The 26,663-nt window shown below is 36.2% G+C and overlaps 1 protein-coding gene across 18 annotated transcripts in view; it reads right to left on the bottom strand.

Annotated features, from left to right (window-relative positions):
• PTPRD (protein tyrosine phosphatase receptor type D) overlaps positions 1–26,663 on the bottom strand; it is a 1,502,332-nt gene that overhangs the window by 642,959 nt on the left and 832,710 nt on the right. For 16 of the 18 annotated variants that reach the window (XM_036021603.1, XM_036021605.1, XM_036021607.1 and 13 more), the window contains exon 7: positions 8,148–8,186. The gene's annotated coding sequence lies outside the window, so the exon portion shown is untranslated. Of the gene's footprint in view, positions 1–8,147; positions 8,187–26,663 lie in introns of those variants that run through there. The other 2 variants (XM_036021632.1, XM_036021633.1) reach the window with 1 other exon arrangement.

Below are 26,663 nucleotides of genomic sequence, written 5' to 3'. Positions count from 1 at the left end.
TTGTAACTTCTTGTTGGTTTAGGCAATGTGAGGCACCAGTAGAATGTTAGAAGGTAAAAGAAATGAGGAGTTATGGTATTTAGTTCTTCTTATCCATCTGATAGGGCACATGCTGCTTTTCTTTACTTAGGATCAGGTGCTTGTTGGGTGGCACTCTTAAACGGCATGCATCTCGCTGGGTCTGATAACCTAAGCCCAGGCATGGAAGTCACTCCCAGTTTTTGTTAGACCAGCATGCTTCACTATCTTTCAGTTGTGTCTTTCCCTTGGTAAAGAGTCACATTATTAAACGCTGCTCAACCCTAAGTGTGCCATGAGTTTTCTGACACGGTTCTGGCTGACACACAGACGTTAGACTGCCACATGATCATTGCTACTTTCGAGAAGGGTGAGTGGTGGATTGAAAATGTCCTATGTTCATTACATAATAAACAAAAAGGGGGTCCTCAGTAAGATAATGTGGTTTAAAACACTATTTTTAAAGTTCAGTGTTTTTGTCATTTATTTTGGTATGGAAAAAAAATCTCCCTTGAATTAGCATTCAAGGATTGCCCTAGTTATGAATTGCTATAGTGTGCATCCTGGTTACTTTAGAAATTGCTTCTCTTAAGTAGCAAGTGGCAATTATGGTCTGTAGGGGTGCTCAGAAATAGTATCTGTTTTTGAATTCCAGGAAGGCATGAAAGTGGGGAGTGTTTCAGGGATCACCAGATGTGGCTGTTCCAATGTTATGTGGTCTCAGATGTTCCAATATACAGTTCCTTGGGGGAATAGCTTATAATTCATCTATTATTTTCACATCTTAGAAGACTTGTAAGCCTGGAGCTTTTGATTTAAATATTATAGAATTAAGTGCTTATGTGAGAAAACATACCTATGGATAAATAGATGGTAAAGTGGTATTAACTGCAGCATATAATTATATAGCATGTAATCACCTCTGTGGTTGTTATAGGCCAAACAATAGCAGGCAAATGATGTGTTCAATAAGAACAAACTGTGTTATTCAAAGGCCTGAAACTCAGAATGCACTCAGCAAGAAAAAGAGGTTCTAATGTTATTCTTTGTCAGAGTAGCTAAGAGTATATTCCTATGTCCTGAGATTCAGCTTCTTATAATGGAAAATGCTATAAATATGGCGCTGTCACAAACTTAGTGAGTGGCAAGCCTACAGCTATTTTACATTTTCTTTAGTAATACCAAACTAAAATATTTTTTCTCTAATGTGATTTTAAATTCTCATTCAAAGTTGGAATTTTAGGACTGCCCATGATATTGATTTTTATAATAATACCTGCTTGGCAGACAGATTTTAAGGAGGTCCCCAGGATTCTCTCCTCCTGATATGTCTATATTATTGTATAAGCCTGTCCCCTTGCATTTAGACAGGACCTGGGACACGTTTCTAACCAATAATATTGATTTCACTCTCTTTGTTATGTTGTATTATATAAGACATTATTTTACTATCAGACTGGTGCTAAAGGTTCTACATCTCTCTTCCTGGCTTTATAAAAAGTAAGGTGCTATGTTCTGAGAAGGTTTATGGAGAGGACCATGAGGTGATGAACTACCAGGCAGTGGCTAGGAAATGAAAGAAGCCTCCAGCCAATAAGCACCAGGAAGATGGAGCCTTCACTCTTAAGAGTCACAAGGAAATAAATTCTACCAACAACCTGAGTGAACTTGGAAGAGGGCCCATCGCTGGTTGAGCCTCCACATGAGAACTAAGCCCTGACTTACATACTGATTACATCCTCGAGAAGATCCAGTTAAACCATGCCTACACCTACCCATAGAGACTGTGAGATAATAAATTTGTGTTGTTTTAGCCACAGAGTTTTTAGTTATTTGCTACATAGCACAGTGAATAGATATACTCGTCCAGTACCAACTGGGTGAGTACCATGGGACAAGTATCATTCACAGTATTTGATACAACTACAAGAGATAAATTTATACACTAAAGGAAGTTATGGTAGGTGATTCCTACCTAGTATGTGTGGCTAAAAACATCAAACAAGGTAAGATACTTTCTCTTCACACACAGATATGGGTAAACTATTTACAACATTATGACTATTCTACTTTAAGCAGAATTTACACCACAGTATTAAAATTTTTGTTAATTCCCATCAATTAAAATATGATGTCATATGTGTTTCTGTCATTCTGCCATCCAGGATAAAGAATCACCATTACCTGCCATGTGAGGGTTTTTGTCCCTGCCATTACATCATGTAACATCAAGCAGAAGAGAACAACTTACAAAATTTTACAAAACTCAGCAATGCTAAAAGAAAATCTGTGACTTGCTTTTACTATGCTCACCTTCTCTGTATGTTTCCAATTTTAGTGCCTGTGCTGTTGACGGAGCCACATGACTTGTCTTTGCATTCACTATTATCCTACATTGCCAAACACCACCCAGTCTCTACACTGCAGCAAAGTGCTTTGTGTGAATTTCTTGAATGAAACAAATACCACAAGTCACACTAATAGAGGCAGAAGGAATGAGAGTTTAAGGGAGGAGGGCCGAGTCACAATTGTACACCAGGTTCCCAAGATGTCTTCCAAGTACAAGCTGTGGTGCCTGCCACCAACCCCCCTACACTCAACTGAGCTGAATAGGACACATCTTGAAAACCCAGGAGGCGCAAGCTGAGCAGTTGGCATAAGGTCCCTGTTTACCTGGTTCAGTTCAATGACCCCAACAACTGAGGGCTCATCAAAGGTCGTGTCATGACTATTTGGGTATAAGCAAGATTAGCAAATGTCTCTCTCAATTTCAGACCCGCTCCCAAAACCTCACTCTTAGAAGCTGTGATTGCACTGAGACCCTGTTCTTCTGATATTACATTTTCAAAATTAACAGGGAGAGGAAAGAAAAACTTATCTGTAAAGGAAAATTGGATTGAACGTTTAACATCTCATGTCAAGTCTGGCAATGATGACTATATACATTATTATTTAAATATATCTTCTATTAATCTTTTAAAAGAAAGAATTCAGATAGTATAGATACTAATTTTAAAAAATTCAATGAAATATATTTGAAAACTCCAGTTCTGTTTGTTCATTTTCAATTTCTGAGGCTTTAGAGACTTCATATCAAAGTAACAAAAGAGTGGCTAAATTCTGATGTATTGTACAGAGCTTCTGCAATGATAATTAATATTTGGGGCCACTGACACTTGAATTAATCTTGAAAATCACTCTCAAGGTGATAGGGACAATAAATGTGCCGTGTGGGTAACCCATACTGCTGCACCATCATTGTTGTGTTCTATCTTTGATCATTGATGACAGCAAAGAAGGGATCACTTATCAGACTGAACCCATAATAACAGTAGTCTTCAAATAGGAAAGGATCCTTAGTCACTTCTATGTTTGGTAACAGCCCAAGTTTAAAGAATAATGGGTTTCTTTCCCTGCCCTCAAAGGTACAAGCAACAGGCATTCTTTTCTTCCTTTCCTTGCTACAGAGTAGGCAGCACTGCAATCAGTTAATTCGCTGTCCTGCAATAGCCTGTTTGAATACTAATTTTTTCCAAATGTAAATGTGTAGTTAAGAGAGTTTATAAAATGTATAAGCATTAATATTATTGCACATTTAGAAATATATGGGCACTGCATACAAGGTCAATTCTACCCTGAGCCAGATACCCAAACTGAAATAAAAATTCAGGGATTACCCTGGTGTCATAGGCCCTGGGAGGTGTTCATTATGTTTTTTTCTTAGTGGTGATGAAGGGGCCATTGCCAGTATTGGTTCTATTATGGGAGCCCAACTTATTCAACTCTTCTTTTTTTTTTTTTTTTTTTACAAAAGGGCATGGCAGGCGCCCTAGGGGCCTGAATGTGTCAATGGTTAAGCCAGGTTTTCTAGGTAACAGGAATCCTTGTTAGGTGCGTCCTATAGTTTAACCAGCTTCACTATGAGATTGCAATCAGTGTTCCCTGACTTTTGAACTCTTCTTGGCTGTTGCACTTTTGCCCTCTTGATGACTTCTGATCCTCATAATCAGTAGTTGTTGTAGAAAATGTACATTTTTCTATAGTAAGTAAATTGTAAGCACTGCGTAAGACTTGGGGGAAACAATAACTCTCTTTGGAAATACAGAGACAGCCATGCAAAATAAACACCTGTTTGGTCCATTGCTATTACTTCATTTCTTTCTGGAAGCATTTATTTGAGTTTCATGAGCAAAGTTGATATTATAAATAAAGCTTCCCATGATCCCAAGATCACACATATTTCTCACAATCCATGGTAATGTGCTTATGTTGCACAATTTAGATTTCTTTTTTTGTGCAAGACTCCAAATGGTTCTCCATAATACCATCCCTGTTTCTAATTGTGCATTGAAAAATACCATCCAGTAGCTCACCTTTTCCCTCTGAACTTTTCTATGCTTTAAATCCAGCCTTTAAAAAAAGTATAAAGGATACCTATGTGGTTACTTAGAATGAATACGATCATAATCAACTCAAAAGAAAGCATTATACTCGTCCAGAAATGCCTTACCAGGAATATTCCAAAGAGGAAATAAGTGTGTTTATCCATGGTGATAACAATACAGCTGCCTAGCAATCGAGTTAACTTTACTGTCATCTTTATCAAGCAGTATGTTTACAGTGGAGACAATCTGAGGAAAGAGAAACCTGTTTTGTGGTATCAGCACAATGAAAGCATATTTCTAAACACAGTCAGCCTCTTGTTTAAGAAACAAAATGATGACTACTTAAAACACAGTGTTTAGATAGGCATAAATTATTTAATGTTTAGAAATATTGCAACACATTGAAGGCTCAATTATGTCAACTTTTCTCCAAAATTACTTATTTTTACATTATTTATTCTAAAAATATAGAGAGAATATAGAACATTTTATTGAAAGGTGGAAGAGACCTTGTTATATAGTCTGTGTGTACATGTGTATGTTTGTATGTATGTTGGTACATGTGGTTATGTGTGTGTGCATGAAGGAGCTGAAAGAGAATTATTTGTTGAATTTGTTCAATAGTCCATTTAGGATAACATCTAAAAAATAAAACAAGTTTATTTTAATGAAATTAATTAGAATCACAGTTATTTTTTAAGTCAAATAATTAACCAATCATGTTGGAGACCCATTTTTATTTTTTCTAACAGCTTCTTTTTTTCTTATAGACATTGAAGAGTCTGGTATCTCAAAGGAAATGTTCAATGTACATTAGGATCTAATAATTATCCTCTTCCCTGATTTCAGCAAGTATACTTAGACCAACTCAAATGAACCACTGATTTCATACCAGCAGCAGAAAAGCAGGGACATACAGAAAAAGGGATCTTTGGGATTTTGTTAAGGAGGGGAGGAATTCCAATAAATAGAAAGAAATATAGACCCAGGACTTACCTGTTGAGTTATCATAGGAAGGCAGATGAGGTAGACCTTAAAGGTACATGCAAGAGGACTTGACGTTGATTCTACTGTCAACTGGCCAAGTAGAAAAGGGTTGCAGTTTGTGTGTGTGTGTGTGTGTGTGTGTGTGTGCGTGCATGTGCGTCTGTGTGCTGACTAATGCTTTCCCATATTGCTTGTCTAAGACACAACACTTTCTTGCTATTTACTCTTTTAGTAGTCCTCACCTGCCTTGGAAATAGCAATCACCTTTGATCACCCTCCTCTTTTCCATCAAAGATTTTGTCTACACAAATGTGGATAAAGTCACTGTGATGATATTTCTATATATATTTTACTAAGGAAGGTAGCAGGACATTTCATAATGTACATATGCTGTGGAAAGAACTCTGAATCCCAGTTCCAGCTCCATTTTTCCCCCCTAGCTAGGTGACCTCAGTCATGTTACTCAGCTTTTCTGGAGCTAGATCCTCTCAAAATAGAGGCAATCAATTATTCTTTACAAGAATTATTTGAAAATTATATAGGAAAATCTATGTAAACCCATCCAGTCTCATGTTACTAAAATAGAGGAGAGGGCCCTAGCTTTATTCCAAGGAACGCAAAGCACCAGACGGCAGGTGGACATTTTTTATGAGGCTGAAGGACTTTTCCTGCTCTCCAGATAATGAGCCATGAAGGTGATGACGAAAGCTGTTTAAATGGTCAGTTGATTCACCCCTCAAATAAATTTTTTAATGATAAAGTTGATTTACAAGTACACACACAACACCTGCAACAATCCTTGCACATTCATTGTGTGGTTCATGGGGTTTCAGACAGAAACCTCTAGAGAGCTGGATCCCAGGTCTCACCAGTTATGCCATCCACTAATGTTGACCAAGTTCCAAACACATGCACATGGGGAACTTGTTCAAATGCCATAGCAGTCCTGTGCGTAGGTAGTACTATCCTTCTTTGAAAATGAAACCACTGAGATCCAGGGTGATTAGGTGGATCTTGGGGGTGGTGTTGGGATTTCACAGAGTATTTAGGAGTTAGAGTCAAGGAATACTCTCTACTCTACCACTGTTGAATTTTGCTCTATGGTTATGAAAAATATTAGATGATAGTCTATAGATGATGGCTTTATGATAATGGACCATAAATAACCAAAAATATTTTTCCCAAGATACATCAATTGTTGAGAAGAAAGAGGCCTTTTATTGTGGTGATAAATGATTAACTCATAATAGTTATCAGAAAAACAATGAAAAACACAATAGCCGTAAACCTAAAGTCACAGTTCCCAAGTTCTGCTAAAAAAGAATTTTTACTTATTTGTGTCTTTATATCTATAAAAGAAAGTTACCATGCTGAAATCTTTATCATTTGTACTTTGGGATAGAAAAACTGTCAGCTCTACAAGGTTCCTTTGTAAAACTGTACATTACAGTGAGATTAGTACCACTATTAACCTTTCCTTTGCCTACAAATAGCAATTACAGAATAACTACAGGATAAATCTAGGGCTTTGTATCCCTGAATGTAGGAGTAATTTGAACTGTTCTGACTCTAAATTTCAATTGTTTAACATACGCTTTATGTAGATTAGAAATACATTTTAGTGATTTATTTCACCTCTCTAAATGCATGTTTTTTCCTTTTTTAGAAGTCAAGTGATTTGAAGAGTGGAGCAGGTTGAGAACACTTGAAAGAAAACTTGAAGCAAATCAAGAAACACTTTCTTCATTTAAGCATGGCTTAAATTGGGCACGAAGCAAGATTCTCAGAACATCAAAAAATTATAAAATGACATAATTTTTGTTCTTCAATGAAATAGATAAAAATATTCAATGCTCCTATTTTTAAAACCAGTCAAGGTCTAGTTTTAACTAATTAAATTGTCAAATAAGTAGCAAAAATTTAAAATGGAACTTTCTCACTCTTTTCCCACTTACTCTTTTCATTCTCCCTTTGTCTCAACCAAACCTATTATGTATCTTTTCCCCACCTCTCTTTAGTGGAAACTAAAAGAGTCTCTACCCTTTTAACTTGTTCTACCTCAATTTCCTTTCTTCCCAATGTCAATAATGAAGCATATGTAGTATATTTGTTTACTCTCTTCATTCTTACAATGATCTACTTTCTTCCTTATTATTTTCATTTCTACCCTTACTCATTTGCTTTCATTTTGACCACTATTCTACCTGCTATTTTTCTTATTCCATTAACTGACCACTGTCTACCCTCTACCCCCTCTGCCGGTCATCATCTCAAACATCTCATTCCAATGTTGAGGGTGGATCTGACATTGCTGAAATGCAGGTACTGATTCATGGTTCTACATGAGGTAGGTTTGGAGAATTAAATCAACCATTCATTTGCTTATTCTACTGAGATAGGAATAAGACAACTATAGTAATATATGTTTTTCAAAATATTACCTTGCAAAAATTCACTCTATGAATTCATAATCACTCAAAACCATAAAAATGCCCATTTCTTTGAGCATGAAATTTTACTCCATCTATAATGTCTTTATATTTATCTACCACATACAGAGAATTCATGTAAGTTTTTAAAGCTTATGAATAATCTGAAAGTGTTGAAAATTGCCTTTTATTCCTCATGCTCCATAATAAAATCATTAAGATGTTTCTCAGAGACTATGACCTATAGTACTAAAGAAAGATTATTAAGTAATAAAACAGAAACTTTGAAAGATTAACAACAAAATCTCAAACATGCTTTAAATCTTACCTGTTCTTTAGATCCCACAGTTGTTCACCACACGTCTCCCTGAACAAAGAAGAAATGTGACAACAATTAAAATGTTGTGATAATGATGCTATTAAAATACTGCTCATTTAGGTGATGCCTGTTTATATTACACAGCTAGCAGAAAATGTCAAATTTCAAAGAGAAGTGAAATTAATTGCATTTTGGCATTTCTCTTCATAATGATTTTGTAAAATGCAACTTTAAATGTTTCTTTTAAGGCAAAAGAATCAAAACATGCTATGATTATTCGGAGAATAAAAGTGACAGTTTAGAATATTAATTTATTATAAAAGCACATATAATCTAAAATAAAGAACATATACTGTAATCATCAAATATTAAATTTTGAAAATTCTGTTGGAAAGGTCTTTGAAGAATTCTTACAATATAATAAATATATTTCTTACATTGTAAGAAATTCCTTGCATTGTTAAGATTTAGTTCCTTGGTAAACACACTCTTTGGTAAAGCCCACTCAGTCGCTTTAACTAACATCAGATTGTCTGCAGCAAAACATAATCTCCCAAATGAAGATGATAATGTTAAAAAATAGAAAAATCTGAGTTTTAAAATTGAATGGAGGCAAAGACTTATTAAGATTTAATTAAAAACAGAAACTTAGTTTTTATATCTTCTTAAAGTTAAAAAGATGCCAGTGCATGGAAGTGTTGTAGTGTTTTGATAGTTTCACAAGCTATTCCCAAAACTAGACAACTATGCTGGGATTTCCCCAAAGATTTGCATTAAACTTGCTCACCTGTTTTTTTTTTTTTTGTAAGAGTTAAACTAAAAGACATTAATTTAAACTCTCTGTGAGTAGTTTAAGGAAGGGGATGTATTAACACATTTCAGTAAATTTCTAGAAAACGTCAACTGATTTTATGTGAAATAAAGCAGATCTGTGGTTATCTGTAGACATGGATTAGAAGGGAGGAAGAAGCACTAAAAAGGCCATAATAAACTTTTGGAGTTTGTGGACATGTTATCTTGAAGGTCGTGTTGGCTTTACAGGTATATACAGATGTCAGAACTCATCACATTTTACGCATTAACATGCACAGTATATGTCAGTTATAGTAAAGCTCTAAAAAAAGAAGTGGAAGCCTGTGAAATATATATTTAATGTAGAACATACACTGCATGATTAACCCATGGGGAAAATTAACGAAGGTTGTTACTGCAATTTAAAAAAAAATTATCTGTATGTTATGTGATGACCAGGTTTGGGAGAGGAGGCTTGGACTCCCATCTCGGCTGTGGAAGCAAAGGATGTTGTATTATTCGTGACACAGTTAGTAGGTACAAAGAAAAGGCCTGCTGAGGCACTGGATATAAAAGGAGGACATAGTAAGGAACCAAGGATGACGGCCAGGTTTTGGTTTGATCAGCTGGACATACAGTGCTGCCATTTCCTGAAATAGTGAAGAGTGGAAATATTAAAATTCAAGAGGAAATAAGAATTACATTTTGGACATATCATTTGTGAAATGCCTGTGAGACAGCCAAATTAAAATGTTAAGTTGTTAAAGACTTCTAAAACTGAGGAAAAAGTCTGAGCTACAAAAATACTTATGAGTATTATCAGCATGTAGAGGAAGGTGGGTGATTTTCATGAAATGGAAGCCAATATCACTGAATGGAAATACAAAAAGGCACCCAGAGTCGAATGCTACCTGGCTTATCGCCTTGGGTAATTACACCTCCCCTGCCTCCTCCAAATAACCAGAATGAGGGTGAAGAGGAGTTCTGTAAGCAACGAGCTAATTATTTCTTATGTTCCTGAAAGGCTACTTTCTAAAACTTATATTTTTAAATGCTACAATATACATAGGAAATAAAAATAGGATATTTTAGTAAATTAACCTAACCTGCCCCCAGTTTAATCTTGAAATTATCCTCAAGGGCTCTATAATGTTTACTTATCTAATAGGTGTTTATAATTTTATAATCACCTCACCTAATATACATCTGTTAAATAATCTTGATATATATTGTTATGTACAAACTTTAAAAATTCAGTTAAAAGTGAATAATAGAGCTTTGTTAAAAATCTCAAAAAGTGTCAAAATAACTTATAGAACCTGATAACAGGATATATGGAATGTGGAGAAAAACCTCTGATATGATTTGTTGAAGGTAGATGGAAATTCTGTACTGTGATGCTCTATATTCAGCAGCTCTTCCATATTCATAGTATCAATCATAAAAATGGAGAAAATAATTTTGATATTATAATTTATTCTCATAGTGGGAGAGTGAAACAGAAATTTTATGCCTGGTATAAATGATGTTCTTTAAAGTAAAGCTTGGGTTGAAAATAATGCATGGTAGAATTAGTCTTTTAGTTTCCATTTGGTTTGAGCCTAGCTGAGATGTTGGGGAATTATGTAATCTTGCTAGATTTTTGTTCCTTCATCTGTAAAATGGAAATAATATAAACAACTTCCAAGGGTTTGAATGAGAATACATGGAATAAAATACACAAAAATGCCTTGTGCAATGCAAAGTACTAGAGTGTACTACAACAAAAATAATGAGACATCGTATCTAATGGTGGCCCCTGATAGAGATTATTTTCCTTAACCCTCACCTGAGTATGTGTTCATTGATTTTTAGAGAGAGAAGAAGGGGGAGGGAGAGAAAGACAGGAAGAAAGAAACATCAATCAGTTAGTTGCCTCTCATATGTTCCCTGACTAAAGATGAAACCCCAGCCTAGGTATGTGCCCTAAGAGGGGCCCCACAACATTTTTGGTGTATGGGATGAAGCTTCAAATAATTGAGAAGCTGGCCAGGGTTGATAGTGACCTAATTTGTGTACTGTATTTCGTTCATTTGGAGTTTTCCGAGTCATTGATAAGGCCTAGAAAGAAATAACTCTTCATATGTTGATGAAAGAAAATAAATGAAAGAAACATGGAATTCAAAAAATTTTGTCCGCTTTGCTGATGGGAAATTTTTGGTATACATCATGAAAATAAAGGGTCTAGTACCTGCTCACAGAGCGCTGCTTGGACTGAAACATGATTCCAAACACGGTTCGTCCAGCTCTCCCATTCCTGTCTTTATATTCAGTTGCTTTTCTAATTTGCTTTTATTCTTTTATCTGTTCCCTGTGATAGTGCTCATTTATCTATTATCTACCTGTGACTGAAATTAAATCATTAATCATAATTTTGTAACAGTTTAGTTTACATTTTTCTTTTTATAAAAATAATACAGATTTTTACAAAAATAATTCAATATTAATTGTTGAAAATTTTCAAAATACAGTTTAAGACAGTCATTTGTAACCTATCACTGAGCGATCACTGCTCTTGCCCTTTTGCTGTGCGGTCATACAGCCTCTTTCTCTGAACTAATCTAGTTCACAAGTCTGGTCAGAGCGGCATGCTGCTCCTAGTTTTTATTTACTTCTGCGTGAATATTTTTAAATGATAAGAGTTATTTTCTACAACATTTTTAGGTACTGCATAGTTATTTTAAATTTTAATTTTATGGATGAAACGTAATTTGTTAGACCCATTAAAAGGCTGCTGTCAGGTTTTTCTCCTCCTGTATAAGCAGTCCTGTGGTAAACATCCTTAAGGTTATATATTTGCATGAATCGTGATTATTTCCTTAGGATGAATTACTGGACTCAGTCAAGCCCACATATCAAATTATAAAAGTTATATTATCTGTTGCCAAATTGCACTGTAAAAGGTTATAACATTCAACATTCCTACCAGCTAGATATGAGAGTGCCTCCTTCCTCACACTGCAGCTAACAGGAGATATTGTAATTTTCTAATTTTTACACTTTTGCCAGTTGTATGTTATATGGTTTTAATATCTATTTCATTGGTTATCAGTTAGATTGAAAAATTTTTAATTTTTTTAATTTGTATTTGTTAGTTTCTAAAAGGGTCACATATTTTGCATGGTTATTTATTAGAGCACGTCTTTGGTATAATCACTTTTAATAACTCCTTATATATTAAGGATATCAACTATAAAAACAAAGATTTGATTAAGAAGACCAGTGATGACTAATATTTCCAAGATTGACGTATGCCAAAGATTATCCTAAAATCCAAGAGAAAGTTAAATAGCTTTTCTTAGTTTACTGGGATGCAAAAGTGATGACAAGTAGATGAATGAATTTCAGTATTATGTTTCTTTTGTGTTACTCCATTTTCATTCAAATTTGAATCAATGTTGCATTTGGTTTATTATTGTTTAGTCCCTCACAAAAATTTTTGGATTACTTATTGTACATCAGTATATTTTTATTCACTGTTATATCTGTGGTGTTTAACTTTTTCTTTCCCTTGAAACTGTATGAACCTGATTTTCTTTCATTGCCCCCAAAGAATTAACTGCTGTAACTAATTTTTCTTCCTGACATATTACTCTGTATTGGAGGGCCTACTGATGTAGCCAAGTTAAGACAAGAATCACTTACAGTTTCACTGTTGTGTAGGGTTTTCCTGTGTTAGCCAGGGTGCTAATGCTTTACCCTGCTGACAGCTTCATTACAGACAATGTGACTTCTTTGAGGTCAGCAGATAATCACAAATGTAATATGAAGGGATTCATAAGCAGCTCTAAACTTCTCTAGGCTCAACATAGGTATACTCATTCAATAATAAAAACTAAAAAAATTAGGAACTCATGTATCTTCAAAGAGGGTAAACTAACTGATGTTGACTGGTTAGCAAATAAATGCACCATATCAATAATGAGAACTGAAGTGAAATACCTTATATTACTGTAGTGTTTTATAATCTCTTCACTCTCTCATGTGTCCCTTACCTATTGGGAAGGAAGATACTGCAGCGAGATTTAAAAACTGGGCTTTGTGGACAGTTTAGTTGCAACATGATCTTGGGCAAGTCAACTAATCTCTGAAAAACACCAGCCTTCTTTTCAGTTAAATAGATATAAAAGAGAAAATGATACTTATCTTTTAGAGTGGTTGTGAGTTTTGAAAAATACAATAGATTTTAGCACTTAATACTCAAGTGATTCATTTACTTATTCAACACATATTTTGAAGCATCTACCATGTGTTCTAGACACTAAAAATTACAGTTTGAAGGAAAATAGATTCCTGCTCTGATACAGATTATATGATAATGACTAAGTTAATAAACAACAAAAGTGGATAGATAGATAGACAGATAAACAAGTAAATGGACAGATAATATTAAACAGAACTAAGTGCCATGAACAAAATAAAGCCAAATAGTGTACCGTATGGGCAGGGTTGGACAATAGTGAATAGGGAAGTCAGACAGATCTTGTTGAAAGGGGATAATTTGAAGACAGGACAGCCAGCTCCAGAGGAAGGGGAAAGGCCTGTAGAAAGGTCATACATGTGCAAAGGCTCTGATGTAGGAACAAGCTGTATTGTTTGGAGAGCACAGATGTGAGTGGTGTGGTTGGAACACAGTGAGCCAAACAGAGCCTGGTTTGGAGGGGTGGGGACGAGGCGTAAGGCCAGACCATAGATTATGTGAGGCTGTGTTGTCATGGGAAAGGGTTGACCCTGGCAAGATGTCATGCTTATAATGATGATAAAGGCAATAAAGATCACATTGATTACCAATTCAACAGTTGAGAAAACTTTTATTTTCTTCCCTAAATGCTATATAGCAAGCCGGTCACTGAGTCTGGTCTCCTGTTCACTTTTCAGCTTTATTTTGTGTTTTGTTACTGTCTGTCGTAGTGGTGATGATTTTTCACCTCTTAAGCTCAAAGTTGATGGCTGCTCTTAAACTTTGTTTCTGTATCTTTTCTTAAGGCACCTGCCAGTTTTCTGCATTGATTTTAGTGCAGAAACTGTAGAAACTGTAGAAACCCTTACAAGCCTCAACAGGTTTATTTAGGAATTTGATTTCTGAAATTCAAACTGCTATAAGAGCTATAATTAATAGATACTTTTAGAGTTCTTTCATTCTATACCTAGCCCATACCCGAATCTTCTTTTCTTTGTCAGACTCTCTCTTACACACATATTTTAGTGCTTCTGGGGGGAAAAAAAGCAAGCTCCAAAAATGTTCTAGGAAGGAATCTCCCTTCCAGAGAGCTTTGTCTCCTAACTACTCCTTTTGCCTGTTTAAGCTACATCTGCTTGAAAACCAGTTTCTTTTTCCCAGGCTTTTCTTCTTGAGTGGATATTCCACTCCACTATCCATCCTTGGCTTTGGTGCCCGCTATGTTTGGTGACCTTCCCATCAATATTTTATGTTCTACTTCAGCTTTCCCACACAGTCTGGCAAATATCATGCATCTCATCCAGCCTAGTTACTGCCCGCACCCTCCAGTTTTTCAGTATGACTTATCAAATGTAACTCTCAACCGGGATAGAATTTGCTTCCCCTCTTGATACTCTTTGCCAACATTTAAATTAATAATGCCCTTAATGATAAGAATATATACATAATCATGCATTTGCAAGTTAGGTTTTATCCATTTGACAATAGATGTTACATGGAAAACCGATTCTTACAAATGTATACGCATACTACACAAATACTCTGAATTTGTTTATAGTTATCCAGATGTTCAAAAAATATTGATTGAGTTTAAGAAGCATTTTTTCTAAAGTACTCTTGTAAATATTATAAGGTGTGGACTTACACGTCAGGCTTTTTAGCAGGAAGGCTGTAATATATTTTTAAGAGTTGATATGTGACTTTAAACCAAATTAGTTTCCTTAGTGTCAGTAATTGTACTGTATATTTATATCTTGAAATCTTCAAGCTTCAAAAGCTCTCAAAAAATTCAGAATACAGATGAAAAGTCTTATTACATTTCATGAAGGTGATAAGGGTTGTAAATAGACAGTAAATAGGCCTGAAGGGAGAATGAAGTATTTAATGAAAGCAGAATTGGAGTGTCTGTAGGTACAGCTTTCACTTATTTTATAACTTATGTAAGATCTGTTTTTTAATACTTACACTCCACTTTTATAATATGTTAAACTAACCACCATTGGCCTGCTCACAGTTTCTACCTTATATAAAATAATAGTAACATAAATTAGTTCCCCATAATGAAGGAACTATAAACCGCATTTAGCTTCTTTACCCTCTACACAAAGATTCATTACTTCAATCAGTAATCCTTTGTGTGGAATCTCATCCAGCACTCCTTATGCATATAAACACATAGCACACCATTCATCTATCAGTCCCTGAAGAAGCACTTGCTATCACCTTTAAACATATCCACTAAGCAATTGTACAAAACCTCCCTATGTCAAATTGATGTTGGAGATCCCTTATCAAATCAGTTTTTTCAACACAGTCTTTTATTAAATCTTCTAAATTTGTTTCTGAGAATCCTCCATACTGATAAGATAATCAGACAATATTTGTCAGAGCTCACTGAATTACATCTTCCATAATCTTATTATACTTATTTTTGAGATATCAATATTCATATTACTTCATATACAAAGAAATCACAGAACTAAAATTATACTCGTTTCGCTTGATTTCCCATTTAGTGTATGTTATTCTTCTATTTTTGATATTTCATTTATTCTTCTAAAATAAGAATAAGAAAATAAATCTTCATTAACACCTATAAAGTTAAACTTAGAATTAGTGATAGTATAGTGTGGTATTGCAGGCAATTGATAAATATATAAGTTGTTGATTATACATATATATATCCTGTAAAATATGTATATACATTTTTATTATAATAATTTCATACTATGACCACTCTATTTACAAATATGTACTGTGTATTCTCTATGAAAGACACTTTGCAAAGTCATGTGAAGGAGAGAGAGAAGTACTAGTCCTCAAGATATTGACAGTCTGGCCGGGGTACAGTTCTACTGCATTCGCTCCAAAAAGTAACACACAGGATGCCAGCTGCAGAGTACAGCTAACACCTCTCGCGAGATGAAATCATAGTCTTGTAGTGGTTAGGGAAATATACCCAGGTGAGTTAAAACTTCAGCTGGGAGACCCTTGAGATATTATCAGTTACTAATTAGATGGAAAAAATGAGGGATCTAAGGGTAAGAATATGAGCAGAGAATGGAAAGGGGAGGCCCAAGGTATATTGTCCAAGGCAGTCCAGAACTGCCTTGTCCAATATGGTAGCTCTAACCACATATAACTTTTGGGCAATTAATTCAACTGTGGTGAATTTGAACTGATATTATGAGTCAAAGACTCAGTAAGGAAAAAAAACCAAAATATCTAATTAATATTAATGATTAGTCATTACATATTGAAGATCAAATTTGGGATATATTGGGTTAAATATATTGGGTTATATTGGGTTAAATATAAAATATATGTTGTTATTAAAATTAATTTCACCTGTTTTTTAAAGTATTTTTAATGTGTCTACTAGAAAATGTAAATTAGCTTACATTGGTGACTTACATTATATTTCTATTGGTCAGCATCAAATTATTTAGTAATTGTTAGAAGGCTGAGCTTATTAAATATGCATTTTTAAGAAAAGTAATCAGGCTAAAAAGTGGTAACTGGTTAGGAAAGGGAAGAAACTAGAAGAAACACAGGAAGTTCAAAGGCCTATACATGAAGTGACAAGGGCTGAATGAAGTGGGTGGCAATGGGGGAAGAGGTGGCACAGCAATATATATTTTGTGTTTGATTACTTTGGCTCAATGAAATAATTTTTGGATTGTTCCTAGTGCCAGTGACATTATAAAAGAAGACTTTCAGAATAATCTATTCCAGGTACTACACATGGAGTTAGAAAGAGAGAGGAATTATATATACCAAATATCATATATTCTCCCAGACAGGGAGAATGATGATACACTTGGTGGGAGTGAGGGATTTGATAGGGGGATCTGTTTTCTAGGGAGAGGTTTTAAAGTCCTGGAATGAGTTATACAAGTGTAGCTTTGATGATGATTAATCTGTTGATGGAATAAAGAATGGAAGGAACAGAGAGATGGTTAAGTCTGATTTAACAATGTACATCGATGAGTAAATGTATGTATGAGTTTGGTAAAATGGGACTGGAATTCAGGAAGGAAATGGTCAAATTCATCATAGAGATTAGATAACCATCTTGGCAGAATTGAATTGAATGTTGAATTAAAGGGTAATGCAATGATTTCAGGTGGTGATTTTGACAGTTCAAATACAAAGCCAAGAATTAAACCATAGAGAATACTGATATTTGGAGGTTGGAGGAGGATGTTCTACAAAGAACATAAATTGATCAATCATGGAAATGAGAAGGGAACAAAGGCAGTGTGGGGTTGTGGAGCCTAAGAAATTAAAAAAATATTTCAAAAAGCAGGAACCAGTCAACAGGAGGAAATATTTCAAGAAATGTATAAAGGAATGTAGATGACATTTACTATTGAGTATCAAAATATTACCTGGCAAGAATCCAATTATCAACCAGGAAGTCTAAGAAAAACCAGATGTCCCATGGTCTTTCTGTTTTTGGATCACATGGCCCATGCTTGAGTTTTTTCCCCAGATGTTTTTTCCCTCTTCTCATTCTCTAGTAAGCATTCCTCTCCCATAAAGACTCTCCTGAATAGTGTCAGATTTATTATTTCCTGTAGCATTTATTAACTGCATCCTCAATCCACACTTATCATAGACTGCCTAACATTATCTTTTTCATGCATATTATTTCTTCTAACTCTAAGGCTATGCTTTTGGTACTCCACCACAATCCTGGCTGCCTCCCTAGGATTGTCTGTAATGTAAAATTATTCCATGAATAGAGAAAACAGCTGATAAAGCGAAAATCTGGGCAAAGGCTAGTAGGAATAGTTAGTCTGGACTACTGAGAGTCACAGTGCTCCCCAAAACTCATAGACCATCATTGGTTTTTCATTTATCCACCAGTTTTAATTCTTTGTTTCTCTTTAAGGGCCTTTAAGAGTGGTTTCTCTTTAAGTGATGTTTAAGAGTGGAACCCACATTGATTCATTCATTCAACAAGGCACTAAAATATTTATAAGGTTATAAAATAAATTAAATATACATCCTGCATACCCTCAGTTGGATCTATTTGATCCACTTTGAATTAATTTTCTTTATGACATAGTGTGAGATCTAGATTGCATTTTTCCAATGCATATATTATTATATAAATGCTAATATGTGTCTCTTACACACTTGAATGTAAGATTCTTGAATATGAGGATAGGAACTGGTTATTATTATACCTTATTAATATTTGTATTTTTAGGGCTAGAGTATTCTTGACATTTAGTAGACTGTCAATTCACAGTTGTTTAATGCATATATAAATCAACAAAAGTATGCATTTCTTCCTGAAGGAGCTTACAGAATGGGCCAGGAAGATAAAACGTGTACAAGTTAACCAGAGCACAAATGGGAAGGAGAAACCTGACAAAGAAGTACTCAGATAAAAACATATTAGGAGTTAATAGAAAACAAAACAAAGAAAAGTCTTGCATAGAGATAGGAGAAAGCTTGCTGGAGAAGCTAGCATTTGGAGGGTAGAATTAGAATGGTGGAAATGGGCTATATTCCTAAAAGGAACAGTACCTATTTGCCCTATCAAAATATTTTTATTCCTTCACCTTGGAGACTTCTGACCAAGGTGGAGGCGTAAGTAGATGCACTTTGCCTACTTGCACAACTGAAAGAAGGACAAAACACATTTAAAAACAAAAAATAACCAGAACTGCCAGAAAATTGAACTGTGTGGAAGTTCAACAACCAAGGAATTAAAGAAGAAACATTCATTCAGACTGGTATGAAGGGTGGAGATGGGCAGCTGGGATGGAGAGGATATGTGGCAATGTGGTAGCTGGAGGGCTGAGTGAGCCAGCAGCTGGCAGAGCAGGTAGTTCCACATTTGCATGTGGATAAACCAGGAGGAACAACTGGGGAGTTAGACAGACCATGCAACCCAGGGGTCCAGCATGGGGAAATAAAGCCTCAAAACCTCTCATGGGAAAAAACCCATGGGGGTTAAGGCAGCAGGAGAAACTCCAAGCATCACAGGAGAGTTCTTTGGAGAGATTCACAGGGTCCTACAATGTACACAAAACCACCCATCTGGGAATCAGCACCAGAAGGGCCCAATTTGCTTGTCGGTAGTGGAGGAAGTGACTAAGAGCCAGCCAAGAGCTGAGCAAGTGTCATTGTTTCCTCTCGGACACCCCCCCGACATACAGCACCACAATGCAGCAACATGGGTTGCCCCGTCCTGGCAAATACCTAAGGCTCTGCTCCTTTGTACATAACAGTTATGCCAAAACAAAAAAAATATGGCCCAAATGAAAGAATGGATCAAAGCTCCAGAAAAAAATATACCTAAGTGATGAAGAGATAGCTAGCCTGTCAAATGCAGAATTCAAAACACTGGTAATCAGGATGCTCACAGAAATGGTTGAGTATTGTCAGAAAAAAAGAGGAAAAAGTGAAGACTATGAAAAGTGTACAAGGAAAATATACAGGGAACCAACAGTGAAGGGAAGGAAAACAGGACTCAGATCAACTGTTTGGAGCAGAAGGAAGACATAAATATACAACCAAAACAGAATAAAGAAACAAGAATTCAAAAAATGAGGTGAGGCTTAGGAACTTCTGAGACAACTGTAAATGTTCCAGTATCTGAATCAAAGGCGTGCCAGAAGGAGAAGAGGAAGAGCAAGAAATTGAAAACTTATTTGAAAACATAATGAAGGAGAACTTCCCCAATTTGGTGAAGGAAATAGACTTCCAGGAAGTCCAGGAAGCTCAGAGTCCCAAAGAACTTCGACCCAAGGAAGCACACACCAAGGCACATCATAATTACATTACCCAATATTAAAGATAAGGAGAGAATCTTAAAAGCAGCAAGAGAAAGTGGCGGGGGGGGGGGGGCAGTTACCTACAAAGGAGTTTCCATAAGGCTCTCAGCTGATTTCTCAAAAGAAATCTTGCAGGCAAGAAGGGGCTGGAAAGAAGTATTCAAAATCACAAAAGGCAAGCACCTACATCTAAGATTACTCTATCTAGGAAAGCCATCATTTTCAATGGAAGGGCAGATATAGTACTTCCCAGATAAGGTAAATTTAAAGGGGTTCATCATCCCCAAGCCCTTATTATATGAAATGTTAAAAAGACTTATCTAAGAAAAAGAAGATAAAAAATGTGAACAGTAAAATGACAACAAACTCACAACTATCAACAACTGAACCTAAAGAAAAAAACAAAAACAAACTAAGCAAACAACTAGAACAGGAACAGATTCATAGAAATGGAGATTACATGGAGGTTTATCAGCAGGGAGGGGGAAGAATGGGGGAAAATGTACAGGGAATAAAAATCATAAATGGTAGGTGCAAAATAGACAGGGGGAGGTTAAGAATAGTATAGGAAATAGAGAAGCCAAAAAACTTGTATGTATGACCCATAGACATGAACTAAGGTGGGGAAATGCTGGTGGGATTGGGGTACAGGGCAGAGGGGAATAAAAGGGAGAAGAAACTGGGACAACTGTGATAGAATAATGAATAAAATATATTTAAAAAATAAAAAAATATTTTTGCCGTTATTAAGGAAACACACCTATTTTTTCATTGTCTGGTGAGTTTTTAGTTGAACTCCTGTGATCATTTATTCTTTACAAAAAGTTTTTCTTTTTTAATTTTATTTTAATCATTGTTCAAGTACAGTTTCAAAAAATTTTTCTTTTTCCATAAAAAAATTCTTACAATATGTAGCTACAAAGCCAGCTTTTATTTTAAGGACAACGGCATTTTTACCTCCTGTTTTGTGTGAGGGTCTGTGGGCTGTAGATGAGAAAAGAGATTCCCCAGCTGCCACAGCCTAACAAATCCCCTGAAAGTGATGACTGCATCCGTTTTTCCACCCAATGCCACATTCTGAAAGTGATCTTTTTGAAAGGAGTTTTGCAAATAGCTGCTGCTTCTCAAAACTGCAGTTGTGTTTCCTGATGCGGCCACGGCTGTCTCCGCGCTGACGCAGCTGCCAGCACCCACCAGCCTGCCTTTGAACTGTTAAAGATTATTTCACTCCCAATAATCAAAAGAGCATTTTACAAATGCAGAGAGGCCTTGTTTTTAATCAGCTGAAATGGACAAAATTGAGCGGTCACGAAGTAGAAATGATTATGAGGTGGGGAAATGAAACAGTGACTGCCCCTCCTCCGTTGGCAATGTCCTCTATGTCTGGGTGATGCTCTGAAAAGATTCGCATAAATAGGGCTGGGAAATGAGTACTAGGAGGAAAAATAGATACGCTTTATACGCTGTGGCATTTTCTGTACATGCAATGTGCCATGCTGAAGAGATCTTGGGCAGGACAAGGTTTGGATCCCAGTTTTATTCCTTATCTTTACAAGGCTTTTTCCTTCCTCCCTTCCTCCCTTCCCTTCCTCTCTCCCTTCTTTCTTTTCCTTGCTAATTTGCTTAACTTTTCCAAGTTCAGATTCCTGCAAATGAAGCTTGTATTAATTACTTCTCAGTGTTCCTGTGAGAGTGCTGAGATAATGTCTATAAACCTGGTGGGTTCATAACAGATGTCAGTGTCTTCTCCATGGTGTATGTGGTGGGGAGAAGGACTACCACACCTTTCTGTAAGGGACTTCTTCGAACAGTGGATTCACTTCAGATTAGTATTAGGATGTGAATTGAATTATCTTTCACTGAGAATGTGGGACCAATCATCTGCCATCTGTAGAGTCTGCATATGTACTTATCCATTCCTAGTGATGGTGTGTTTGAATGCTGGGATAGGCACCTGTTACCCTTTCCCTCTGCTCTTCATTTCTTATTGGGCTCATGAGACACAACTTGGCAGCAATCAAGTCAGTGTTTTCAGACAAAAACTTTCCTTTTCCAAGGATGTGTCAGCATTAGAAACAATACATGTTATTGTTGTAAGAAGCCTGGGGAAACATGTGATCCAAAGTCCTCAGACAGATGAGGAAACAGAGGTCTAAGAACTCGCTCACTTGCCCAAGATGTAAAGCAAGTTAATGTCTGGGTTTGGATTAGAACCCAGATTTCTGTTGCTCAGCTCAGGGAGCTTTCCAATTGTTCCCCTACCTCTCAATTATCCCCACACCTCCCAGGGACAGGCATCTTTCCAACTTTTTCAGAACACACAAGCACAGTGAGAGCACATATCACATTCAAGGACAGACACTTGAGATATGTAAAGGGATGGTTCTGATTGCAACTATCTTGTGGAAAATACTAGCAATAATCACTTGGAAGATTAATTTTCCTTCTTTGATTGGCAACAATTGTCTTTTTTAGCACATGTGGATACGCACATGATTATACACACACAAACACAACAGTTCTGTTTTCCCTTTGGATCAGTTAGTTGCCCAGGTGGTCTCATTTAATGACTGCACTATCTCTGGCATGAAGCACCACGACTTTCTGTTGTGGGGACTGCAGTATGCAAATTGACTAGAGTCAATCGTACCTGATTTTCTAAATTGCCTCCGCTATAACAATTCTCCCGCCGGGTAATAAGCCATTGAAATCAAACAATGGGATTGATTACACATTCCTCACTCTGGGGAAACTCCATTAGTTTTACCTGAATAAAAACTGCAGAACAGGGCCCAATTTGGGGTAAGTAGTGTACAAAATTCTCCAGGAAGCACAGTAAAAATAAGTTTGAAAAAGCTTAACCATTACTCTTTAGCCACAGGGAATATCAAGCAAACAGAATTTTATTTACAAGTCACAGAAAAGCATGCTTTAGTGAGTATCACTTGGTGCAGTCAGAATTGACAAAACTCTTACTCTAGTTCAGCTCCGGGGCTAGAGAGTAGGCTCCAGGTTGATCCTAGAAGCTCTATAGCCTTGTTAGAAATCTGCATAGTGAGCAAGTTTGTAGCTTGAGATTTTCCAGTTTCAAGCCACAGATAACTAGTAGTTGAGAGACCTGGAGAATTTATCTTCTAAATTGCTAGCTGTTTGATGTTGGGTAAGTTATGTAACTTTTTTGAATCTTAGGTCTGTGATACCTAGTTTGGGCTTAAAATACCTGTCTTACCTGTTTCCTAAGATTTTTGTAAGAATCAAAGGAATCCACATACAAAAAGTGACTTGAAACTGTTAAGCGCATTGCTAATGCTGGGGATTTGTCTTATTGAGGCATTCTTGCTGAGTTGTGCACAGTTTTATTAGATAGAGAGCTCAGCCACCGGTGGTGGTGGCCTTCTTCTCCTGACCTAAACTCATACACAGTGGATGCAGTGCAGTCAGCTGTTGAGGTCCGATAAAATCCTGTTCCAATCAGTCTTCTACTTACTAGCTCTCTGTCCAATAGCAAGTTATCCACCTGTAAAATGGACAAAGATATAATACCTGACAGAGAATGAGCAGTGCAGTACACAGGATGCTAACACCATGCAATTAATGTTACTTGTTATTAGTAGCAGAGAATGACTGCAACATGCAGGGATGTTCACAAGTGTATTTTCCTGAACCAAGCAAATAATTTCAGTGCCTGGTGTAGTCTGAAATCTGGGCTTGAGATATTCAGGTGTCCTCTTAGTCTGAGAGACATCTGAGGACATGTAAAAGGACTCATAGGACATTGTGGCCTTTGGGATGAGAGCCTCTAGATTGTGAGCTCCTGGAGAATAGGATTATGCATTTTTGTATCTCTCCAATATTAGTATTCCTAGTGCCTAGCATGGAGGGCGGCATATGACCAGATGCTTAGTAAACACTTCTACATGAATAAGAAAAGAAATCTGTGGCTTATGTAAGGACAAATAGGAGCAAACAATATGAGCCTTAACTTCTTTTGTTGAAAACATGGGAAGAGATATTCCTTTCCTTCCCTACCTTTCTGTCAGAATATTTATCTTAGAAACATGAAAATTTAAGTTCTTTGTCTGTTTCTTGGAAATGTATGCTTTTAGAAATTAAATAAGCCTTGTGTTAACATTGTAACCTAGGAGTGTCTTTTGCAAGGACTTGACAGCCATCGTTTTGAAATGCAAATAATCAAAGAAGGGTGAGTCTCTTTCTCCCAGTTTCTGTAGGAAGGTAGGAGCCTAAATATGGTGGGCCCCTTGCTCCAGGTTTGAAAATTATTTCCTGTCATAAAGATGCAAGTTTTTCTGCCCCTACTCTCATCCCTTTTGTATCAAGTTAATTAGCTAAGATAGCTGGCTACCCAAATTATAAGGTGAGGTTAGGATAAATGATACATGACCAATAATTGCGTCAAGTCCTCTTACTCAAGGACTTGTTGTTTATCGTGAAAACACCTGTGGACGAAAAAGTGAAACTGGAAAAGTCAGTACTCACGCTGCCTGCCACTACCAGAACCAGAAAGTAGAAACAAGTATTGAGTCTTTATGGGCACTTTATTCAGATGCCAGTGATCTGAAAGTGGGTTATGTACCCTAAAAACCATCTTAATGTCTCATCTCGAGCTGACTTTTTATAAGGAGAAGAAAAGGGTAGGTAAGGAATTTGGAAAAAAGGTTAATCAGGTAAGAGTGGGGCCCAATGGTTAAATTGCTTATTGACCTCCTGGAGTCATGCATTCCAGTTCCTGGAATAACAGCTTTTCACACATGTTAATCACTTAAGCCTATCAACCAGAGCTGCAGCTAAAATCTTTAACTCCTGAGTTCCCCTATCAAAAGGGGCCTATCACAAAAAGCTCAGGGGAAACCTGCATGGTGGCCTTACAAACTCAGAGACCAAAAGTCACCATATAGGTTGGTCTGAACATAAAGATTTCTATCTAAAAGGGAGTCAGGAAGGTAGTCACGTCCTAGAGCAGTATCTTCCTTAACACAGGTCAGCCTACACCTCAGTTGAACCTGTCTGTTGACTTTTTATGTCTAGGATAACATAACTTTGAAATTTCAGAGTAATTAGCTTTTCCAGACCCCTCAGGAGACATCCCCTGCACCAGAGCAGGAGACCACAGGACCCTTCATTGTCACTTAGTTCCCTGCATCCCATCTCTATGTGCTGTGAATGTTAATTAACTACCCTATACCCACCAATGTAAAATAAGTATGTGTCTCTCCATTTTGCCTTTTTATCTAATCCCAGAGATTCCCCCTCTTTGCTTTTCCCTGCCTCCTTAATCAACCATCAAAGGATTGCATACAACCCTCTTTACATCTCCTCCTTTTATTCTAATGTATAAAGTAAACTGCAAAACCGCCATTCTTCAGAGCATTCTCTCAATCTATTGAGATTTGGCTTCTTGGCAACTGTTGTCACTTTGGTTCAAATAAACTTATAAGAGCTCTCTACAGGTTGAACATTCTTAAGTCAACTCATAAATGTAATGGGATGAATCTGCTTGGCTATATCAAAGGGAGAAATTTCTTTAGACTTTGCAGTCTCAGTTAATTGGTTCTGATGCATATTGTATTTTAGATTAATGTTTATTCATTAATAATGACATTTTCTTTTTTCTCTATTACCTTTGTGAAGAAGATTTGTGGGTTGGGATAGATATTTTTGTTTTAAAACTATATTTCCCCTACATTTGCTAAGCAGAATATCATGTTTCCCAATCTAAATGGTATCTGATGACTTGGAGATAAAGAACAGCCTGCAGGAATTTATAGCAACTGGGCTCTGTTATGCTCTGTAGTAGACAATGAGCTAGCTGCATTTTTCTAGGATCTTCCATTTTGAAGCTACCAGGAGTTTTATTATTAAATTGGGAATAAACAGACTGGGGTTCTTGGCCCTACCTAAAATAGATACAAACCCAATTCTTTACCTAGTTTCAAAAATCTGTTGTACAGATTAAATGGGAAACACTGAGAAGGTATGAATCATCCTTAGAACTTTGAAGGCTAATAATGGCAGTTTAAATGCTACTATTCTTAACTATTTCTCTGTGTAAATTATAAGCACTCAATAAATATGCTTATCTCTTTTGAAACTTAACTAGGTTATTCTTCATTTAAATAAGATTTGAGAGTTTTAACTGATTCAGTCACTAATAAAGATTACTCTTCTTCTGCCACTCAAAGAAAATTCTAATTCACTAAACATAAATTTTCATTGCCCTCTGGCTAGACTTGCCTTTATTACTTGGAAGTTGTCTAAAAATTAAAAAATGTTTGGTAGTTTGTATGGAAAGTGGGAATTTCCAGTCTGTTCTAAACAATGAAGTAAATATTTAATGATCTGCTACATAGAGGATAGAGTTTAAGACAGTTTAGCACAAATGAAATAAAACGAGAAAGTGAGGATATTGAGATAAAAGGAAAATAATTGTTGAAAACATAAAGGTCTAACTGTTATAGACAAGAGGAATGTAAGGAGACAATGACTACTGAATGTAATGTGGAATCCTGGATGAGATACTGGAACACAAAAAGCACATTGGGTAAAAACCAAGGAAATCTAAGTAAAGTAGTTTACTAATTGTAATATAATTAAATGTACCTTCTAATGATAGATGTTAATATTAGGATAAAATGAGTATAAGGTGTAGGAATTCTCTGTGGGGTGAGGGGGTAGAGCTTGACAAAGACCCAAGGTGAAAAC

The sequence above is a fragment of the Phyllostomus discolor genome, chromosome 3 (assembly GCF_004126475.2).
Source record: "Phyllostomus discolor isolate MPI-MPIP mPhyDis1 chromosome 3, mPhyDis1.pri.v3, whole genome shotgun sequence".
NCBI lineage: Eukaryota > Metazoa > Chordata > Mammalia > Chiroptera > Phyllostomidae > Phyllostomus > Phyllostomus discolor.
This window is presented reverse-complemented; position numbering and strand designations above follow the sequence as displayed.